Source organism: Schistocerca serialis, chromosome 12 (genome assembly GCF_023864345.2).
Source record: "Schistocerca serialis cubense isolate TAMUIC-IGC-003099 chromosome 12, iqSchSeri2.2, whole genome shotgun sequence".
In the NCBI taxonomy this organism is placed as follows: domain Eukaryota; kingdom Metazoa; phylum Arthropoda; class Insecta; order Orthoptera; family Acrididae; genus Schistocerca; species Schistocerca serialis.
This window is the reverse complement of record NC_064649.1, coordinates 111,225,998-111,233,300: the sequence shown is the minus strand read 5'-3', so window position 1 is coordinate 111,233,300 and position 7,303 is coordinate 111,225,998. Positions and strand designations below refer to the sequence as shown.

The 7,303-nt window shown below is 41.8% G+C and overlaps 1 pseudogene; it reads right to left on the bottom strand.

The window, feature by feature from the left end:
- Positions 1–5,449: 5,449 nt before the first annotated feature.
- Positions 5,450–5,567, bottom strand: LOC126428614 (5S ribosomal RNA; annotated as a pseudogene).
- Positions 5,568–7,303: the final 1,736 nt, after the last annotated feature.

Genomic DNA, 7,303 nt, shown 5'->3' with positions numbered 1-7,303 from the left:
AAGAACGTATATCGTCGCCTTCATCGCCCTTAATATCTAATGACCGACATAGGTCATTTTGAATAGTGCTATCGGGTATGTACCAAAATAGTATAAAAAGAACATAAAGTTAAACTAGTTTGTTAAAATCAGGTGCTTGAGTTACTGAACCATGAAGCTTAATCAAGCGAGGTCTGTGAACGCATATAGCGTGGAATAGGCACACTACCTTTTGTTCTAATAGCTGTTGACGTGAAAGGTCGAATAATGTAACGGGCTTAATATACATGCGCGAAAGGACGTACAACGTCTCATTCATCGCCCTTATTATCTACTGACCGACAGAGGTCAAACTTGATTAGTGCTATCAGGTGTTACCAAATGGTTCAAATGGCTCTGAGCACTATGGGACTTAACATCTGTGGTCATCAGTCCCCTAGAACTTAGAACTACTTAAACCTAACTAACGTAAGGACATCACACACATCCATGCCCGAGGCAGGATTCGAACCTGCGACCGTAGCAGTCGCGCGGTTCCGGACTGAGCGCCTAGAACCGCTAGACCACCGCGGCCAGCGTTACCAAAATGGTATGCAAAGTTATGTGTATATGTGTGAAGAGTCGTATGACGTCACTTCAAACGTTTTTTAAAAAAGGTTAAGGATTTACTTCCTAATTTTAGGCTAGTGCTCGGACTTGGAATGAATATGACTAAAAACATTCTTGCATCACCATATTCAACTTGGATAATTTATAATTAAGTGAGAATGGCTGTTTGGACCATATTAGAAATATTAGAGCTTGTAAGAAGTGATAATACTGTGAACATGTACAAGAATCACTCATTATAAGGGGTCAAATGAAAGAAAAAGCATGTGTATTGTATTAGTGTGCCCACGCTTGGAAGGGCAGCCGTCATAACTAAAATTAAGGGAACCTAGAGTGTGACTGAACGAATTGATCATCCGTGACACCAAGCGACCGCACGAATGCATCGGCTATCTTATTTGTCGTATGGTAGAATTCTATTTGCAATCGAGGCGGATTCTTTATAATCTTTAAATTATCCACGATTTCGGACGCGCTGCAATGTTAAAAGTTCTCAAGTTCCCACAAAGTTCTTCCAGCATCTAATGCCGTATACGACTCACGACTGTGTGTGTGCCACAGATCCCTTTGGGATCACAGGATGAACAAGTTTCCTGTCTTCAGGTATGACGCTTTGAACGGCTTTTTCGAATTGACCATACACCGTTTCATTCTTTCAGAAGAAATTAATGGTGAGTTTGGGCTGACATTGTTGAAGCCCCATATGTCATTGTGACAGCGCCGAAACCTGGTAAACAAACGTTTGACCAGATCAAGAGATATTTGAGAAAATGTTCTCTTTCCCAGTGAGGGATAAAAGTCTGTATTATTGCTAGATTCTTGGAGCGGTCAGTGTGAAAGAATCAGTCAGAGCCTCGTACCTGAGAACAAGAAACCTTTTCATCTGGTGATCCTATAGTGATCGACGGCCAACGGTACAGCCATGGGTCGTATATGGGTTCGAATGTTGGAAGAATTTTGTGACAAGATTTTCGGATTCAGCTCTGTTGAATGGTGATTGCGAAACAATATAATGAAGCTGCAGGCACTACTACAAAAGTAATTCTCTTCACTAAGGCTTATCTATGTCGTAAAATATGAATGCTACAAATCATGGTATTTGTAGGGTCACCCGTGATAATTTGAAATCCTGCAATCACCATTCATGCTTTAAGCATTTCTTTACAGATTATCATTATTGTAATCTTTTTTGTCACAGTAATAAGCATCTTACAAAATTGTTAAGGCTTTCGTGGCCACTTGTTGACAAACTGCCTATTGACTTCTGTCTCGGGTTCTTCGGCCGACGTTCCTCTAACGATTTTTCTGACGTTTCGCCAGCACGAGTGGCTGGCATTGTCAAAGTTTCACTCTCCGTTGCCGGTGGTGAACTGGAGCCGAGCTCGCGGCCGCAGACTGTATGTACCTGGCGTGCCAACGTCCGAGGGCTTCTCCGCGGTCATTTCCGGTGCGGTTCTCCTCTTGCTACCTGCGACGGTCGTTCGCTGCAGTAGGGGAAGCCAGGATCCGTTTACCTTAAGGCTTTCCTCTTTCTTGTTGAAACTGTTCGCGTGTTTTTGTATTTCCACAGCTTCTCTGAACAAGCGCGTGTGATAGTGCTTCTCTACAGCCAGAACTTCCGTGTCGGCGAATTTTATTACGTGGTCGGTCTCATTCAGTGCGTGGTCTGCCACGGCCGATTTCTCCACCTGCCCCAACCGGCAATGTCGCTTATGCTCTTTGATCCTGGTGTTAATTGATCGTCCAGTCATTCCGACATAAACTTTTCCGCATGTGCATGGTATACGGTATATTCCCGACATTGCAAGTGGGCCTCTTTTCTCCTTCGCCGATCTAAGACACTCTTTGATCTTCCTTGTCGGTTTGAAAATCGTCTTTACGCCATGTTTGCGCAATATACGGCCGATTCTGTCCGTCGCTCTGGGAATGTATGGCAGAAAGGCCGTACCCGACATTTCTTTTTCTGGTTCCTTACTTCGTCGAGTGTTTGTCTCTGTTACACTTCTAATATAATTTGTGGAGTACCCATTGCTCCTCAGGACAGTTTCCAGGTGTTGCATTTCTCGTTTGAGGTGTTGCGGCTCACATATTCGTCCTGCTCTCGTTACGAGCGTACTAATCATGCCTCTTTTCTGGCTCGGGTGGTGGTTTGACAGTTTGCGCAGGTATCGACATAGCCTGCGGCCGCGAGCTCGGCTCCAGTTCACCACCGGGAATGGAGGGTGAAGCTTTGACAATGCCAGCCACTCGTGCTGGCGAAACGTCAGAAAAATCATTAGATGAACGTCGGCCGAAGAACCCGAGACAGAAGCCAATAGGCAGTTTGTCAATAAGCATCTTATTATTTTCATTTAACAAATGCAAGTTTGTGAGACAGTAAACTAAAAAACACAAGGGAAACATAGTGTAAAATGTAAAATAACAGTAAAAATGTAAAATAACATGAAACAAATATGAGTAAAATAAATAATTAGAACAATAATGACAGTGTGGAGTACCGAAGGCGGTAGAACAGGATTGCCCTCGACTGCGAAATCGACGTGACGTCACTATGTCACTGTGTCTACAAACGTTAAGACTGTCGTGGGGACACTGCCTGTCTTGACTAATTAAAGACAGGGCACCTAAACAGTCAGGTAAATGGACACTGTAATCATAGCAATACAAATTATAATTCCTCCAGATTTATATTTTACTCGTATTTAAAGAACAGCATTCCACAGACAGGGATAATAAGGTGGAATTAATATTTTTCAGCATCCCACCAAATTTGCTAACTTCCACGCCCCCATTGAAAATGATGGTGAACAGCAGGGTCTGTTCAATGATGTGAAGATTCTGCGGAGTACAGAATGTAGATTGAGAGAAAACTGAAGAAAGTAGAAAGTAATGAGGAGCAGCAGAACTACGGTAACCATGAAGTAGACCATGTAACAGAATTCTAGTACTTGTAAAGAAAATAGCAAGTGACGGACGTAGTACAGAGAGTGTAATAGCAGATTACCACAGACAAAGAGCACATTTTTGGACTAAAGGAAGGTTTAAGCCGAGGAGTAACTACATGCGAATGTTCTTGTCGTTGTTGTTGCGGTGCACACCTCTTCAGCTCTGAGTAACTACTCAGCCTACATATGTTTAGTGTATTCATCTCTCGGTTGCCCTTTAAAATTTTTATCCCCCACACTTCCCTCCAATACTAAACTGGTGATCCCTTGATGTGGCATAATGTGCCCTGTCAACCGACCCCTTCTTTTGGTCAAGTTATACCATAAATTCCTTGTCTCCCCAATTCTGTTCAGTACCTCCTCAATATGTCAACTACCTCTCCAATCTTCAGCATTCTTCTGTAACAACACGTTTCAAACGATCCTGTTCCTTTCTTGTCTGAACTGTTTAGTCTCCACTTCCACACAAATCTCTGCTCCAGACCTTCAGAAAATACTTCCTAACACTTAAATCTATATTCGACGTTCATACATTTCTCTTCTTGATAAATGATGTTTGTGCCATTACCGTTCTACATTTTTACCCTCTCTGCTATGGCAATCATCAATTATTTACCTGCCTAAATCGCAAAACTCGTTTATTACCTATATGACTCATTTCCTAATATACTTCCCTCAGCAGCGACTGATTTGATCCGATTACATTGCATCAGCGTTGTTACGCTTTCTTGACTTTCACCTTATATCCGCCCTACACGACACTGTCCGTCACGTATCGATATGAATGACAGTGAGTGGTGGAAACCAAAAGAGATGAGAATTTAAGTGTTTGATACTAGCAATACGGAGGTATCTTACCAATTATATGGGCTGTTAAGATAAAGGGTGGAGACGCTCTCTGTGGAACAGAGGAGAAGACGAATATGAAGTAAACAGTGTCAAGAAGAAGGAACAGTGAGGTAAGACATGCGAAAAGGCATCAGAGATTAACTATCTCGGTATTAGACGGGCACCTGTAGAGGGTGAAAACTGGAAAACTCTAGAGGAAGACAGAGATTAGTATACACCCAATTAGTAACTGAGGATGTTGTGTTCAAGATCTGCTCCGAGATGAAGAGGTTGTTATGCGAGAAGATTTCGTGACCAAAACAAATCAGCAGACGGCTCGTGTAATTTTTTGACTAGTACGTTGTAGTTACTTAGATACCATTGCTCTAATTATAATCTCTACAGTACGCCTACTACAGTATTATGGATATGGTATCGGTAGACTCAGTAAAAGTTTCTAATTCATCTTTACAATCTGTTCAACCTGTTCACGCGATATTTTAACAGATAACATTTGTGGATACCCTATAACTTCTATAGACAAGAAATATAATAAAGCTTTTATAGCTTATCGAAGATTACCTTCAATGTAGAATGTTGGGTTCAAGAGATGCTCTGAGATGAAGAAGTTGGCATATGAGAAGATTTCGTGACCAAACAAGTCAGCACACAGCTGGTATAATTTTTTGACTAATACGTTGTAGTTAGTTAGATAACGTTGCTCTAACTATAATGACTGTAGTATGCTTGCTATAACATAATGGATGTGGTATCGATAGTCTCCGTAAAAGTTTCTAGTTCACCTTCATAATCTGTTCAAACTGTTCAAACATTATTTCAACAGATAACATCTGTAGACAGCCTACAAGTTCTATACACAAGGAATAAGCACTAAGCACTCCGTCTTCAGACCACGAGTGGCCTACCGGGACCATCCGACCACCGTGTCATCCTCAGAGGAGGATGCGGATAGGAGGGGCGTGGGGTCAGCACACCGCTCTCCCGGTCGGTATTCTTGACCGAGGCCGGTACTATTCGGTCGAGTAGCTCCTCAATTGGCATCACGAGGCTGAGTGCACCCCGAAAAATGGCAACAGCGTACGTTGGCCCACATGGTTTCCCATCCAACTGCCGGCCATACCCGACAGCGCTTAACTTCGGTGATCTCACGGGAACCGGTGTATCCACTGCGGCAAGGCCGTTGCCATAGACAAGGAATATAATACAAATTTTTAGATTATCGCAAATTGTCTTCAGTTTAGGCTTACAACCAAATCTGCAACTACACAATCACAAAAGGAAACACAAATTTTTGAAACAGACAATGTGCATATTACATGTAAACAAACCTCTGAGCACTAACATCACAGAAACAGCCACGTTAATTTCAGTAACAAACCAAAAGACGCAAGTTATAAATTGTAAATTTGTAAATTTGTGGTAAGTTCCTATGGGACCAAACTGCTGAGGTCATCGGCCTCTCGACTCACACACTACTTAATCTATCTGTAACTAACTTACACTATGGACAACACGCACACCCATGCCCGAGGGAGGACTCGAACCCCCGACGGGGGGAGCAGTGCGAAACGTGGCAAGGGTCCCCAGACCGCACGGCTACTCCGCGTGACAAACAAATTGTGCAATAACGTTAAATTATTAATTAAATTAACTGTTGGAATTTTATGTCTCATCTGAAAACTTAGGAGACAGAGACACTAAAATGTTTCCTAGTTTTTGTCAGTTCTAAGTGAAATGGAAAATCGCCAAATTTGAAATATGTAAATTTTGTCATAGTTTTGAATTAGAACGCACAGTTTTAAATCCAGATAAAGTAGAATTCGGGTGATGCTGAGAGTATTGGATTAGGAACTGAGAAGCTTAAAGTAGTAAAGGAGTTTTGCTATTTGGGGAGCAAAATAATTGATGATGGTCGAAGCAGAGAGGATATAAAATGTAGACTGGCAATGGCAACGAAAGCGTTTCCGAAGAAAAATTTGTTAACATCGGTTATAGATTTAAGTGTCAGGAAGTCGTTTCTGAAAGTATTTGTATGGAGTTTAGTCATGTATGGAAGTGAAACATGGACGATAAATAGTTTGGACAAGAAGAGAATAGAAGCTTTAGAAATGTGGTGCTACAGAAGAATGCTGAAGATTAGATGGGTAGATCACATAACTAATGAGGAGGTTTTGAATAGAATTGTGGAGAAGAGGAGTTTGTGGCGTAACTTGACTAGAAGAAGGGATCGGTTGGCAGGACATGTTCGGAGGCTTGAAGGGATCACCAATATAGTATTGGAGGGCAGCTTGGAGGGTGAAAATCGTAGAGGGAGACCAAGAGATGAATGCACTAAGCAGATTCAGAAGGATGTAGGTTGCAATAGGTACTGGGAGATGAAGTTGCTTGCACATGATAGAGTAGCATGGAGAGCTGCATCAAACCAGTCTCAGGACTGAGGACCACAGCAACAACAACAACAACATAAAACAGATGTAATTTATTGGTAGAAAACACAAATCTGCAAAACACCTGTTTAACAATCAGGGTCGAAGACTCGCGCAAAGAAAATTAAGTATACCATTGTCAACACAATGCAAACATCACTTTCCCATCAATAACTGCCAATAGTTACTGCAAGTGTTATTCTCAAACTGTATGTTTAATTTTTTTCTAGCTTTTAAAATGACATCAACCTGTCTGAAAGTGAATACACTAAAACCAGAATAACTACCCCAGCTTGAACCTCTAGGTTTTGCGATGTCTTTGACATAGCAATTCAGACGACGCACTTAGTGGTCAGGGATGCACGAAAGCGGATGTTTGTTAAAGGGACGATGTATAAACTGTTGTTATCACTAATATATGCGAATATTGTAATCAGCTGGGAAAGGATATCAGAGTATACAGTTAAACCACCTGGTGCAAAATGACATCCTCGC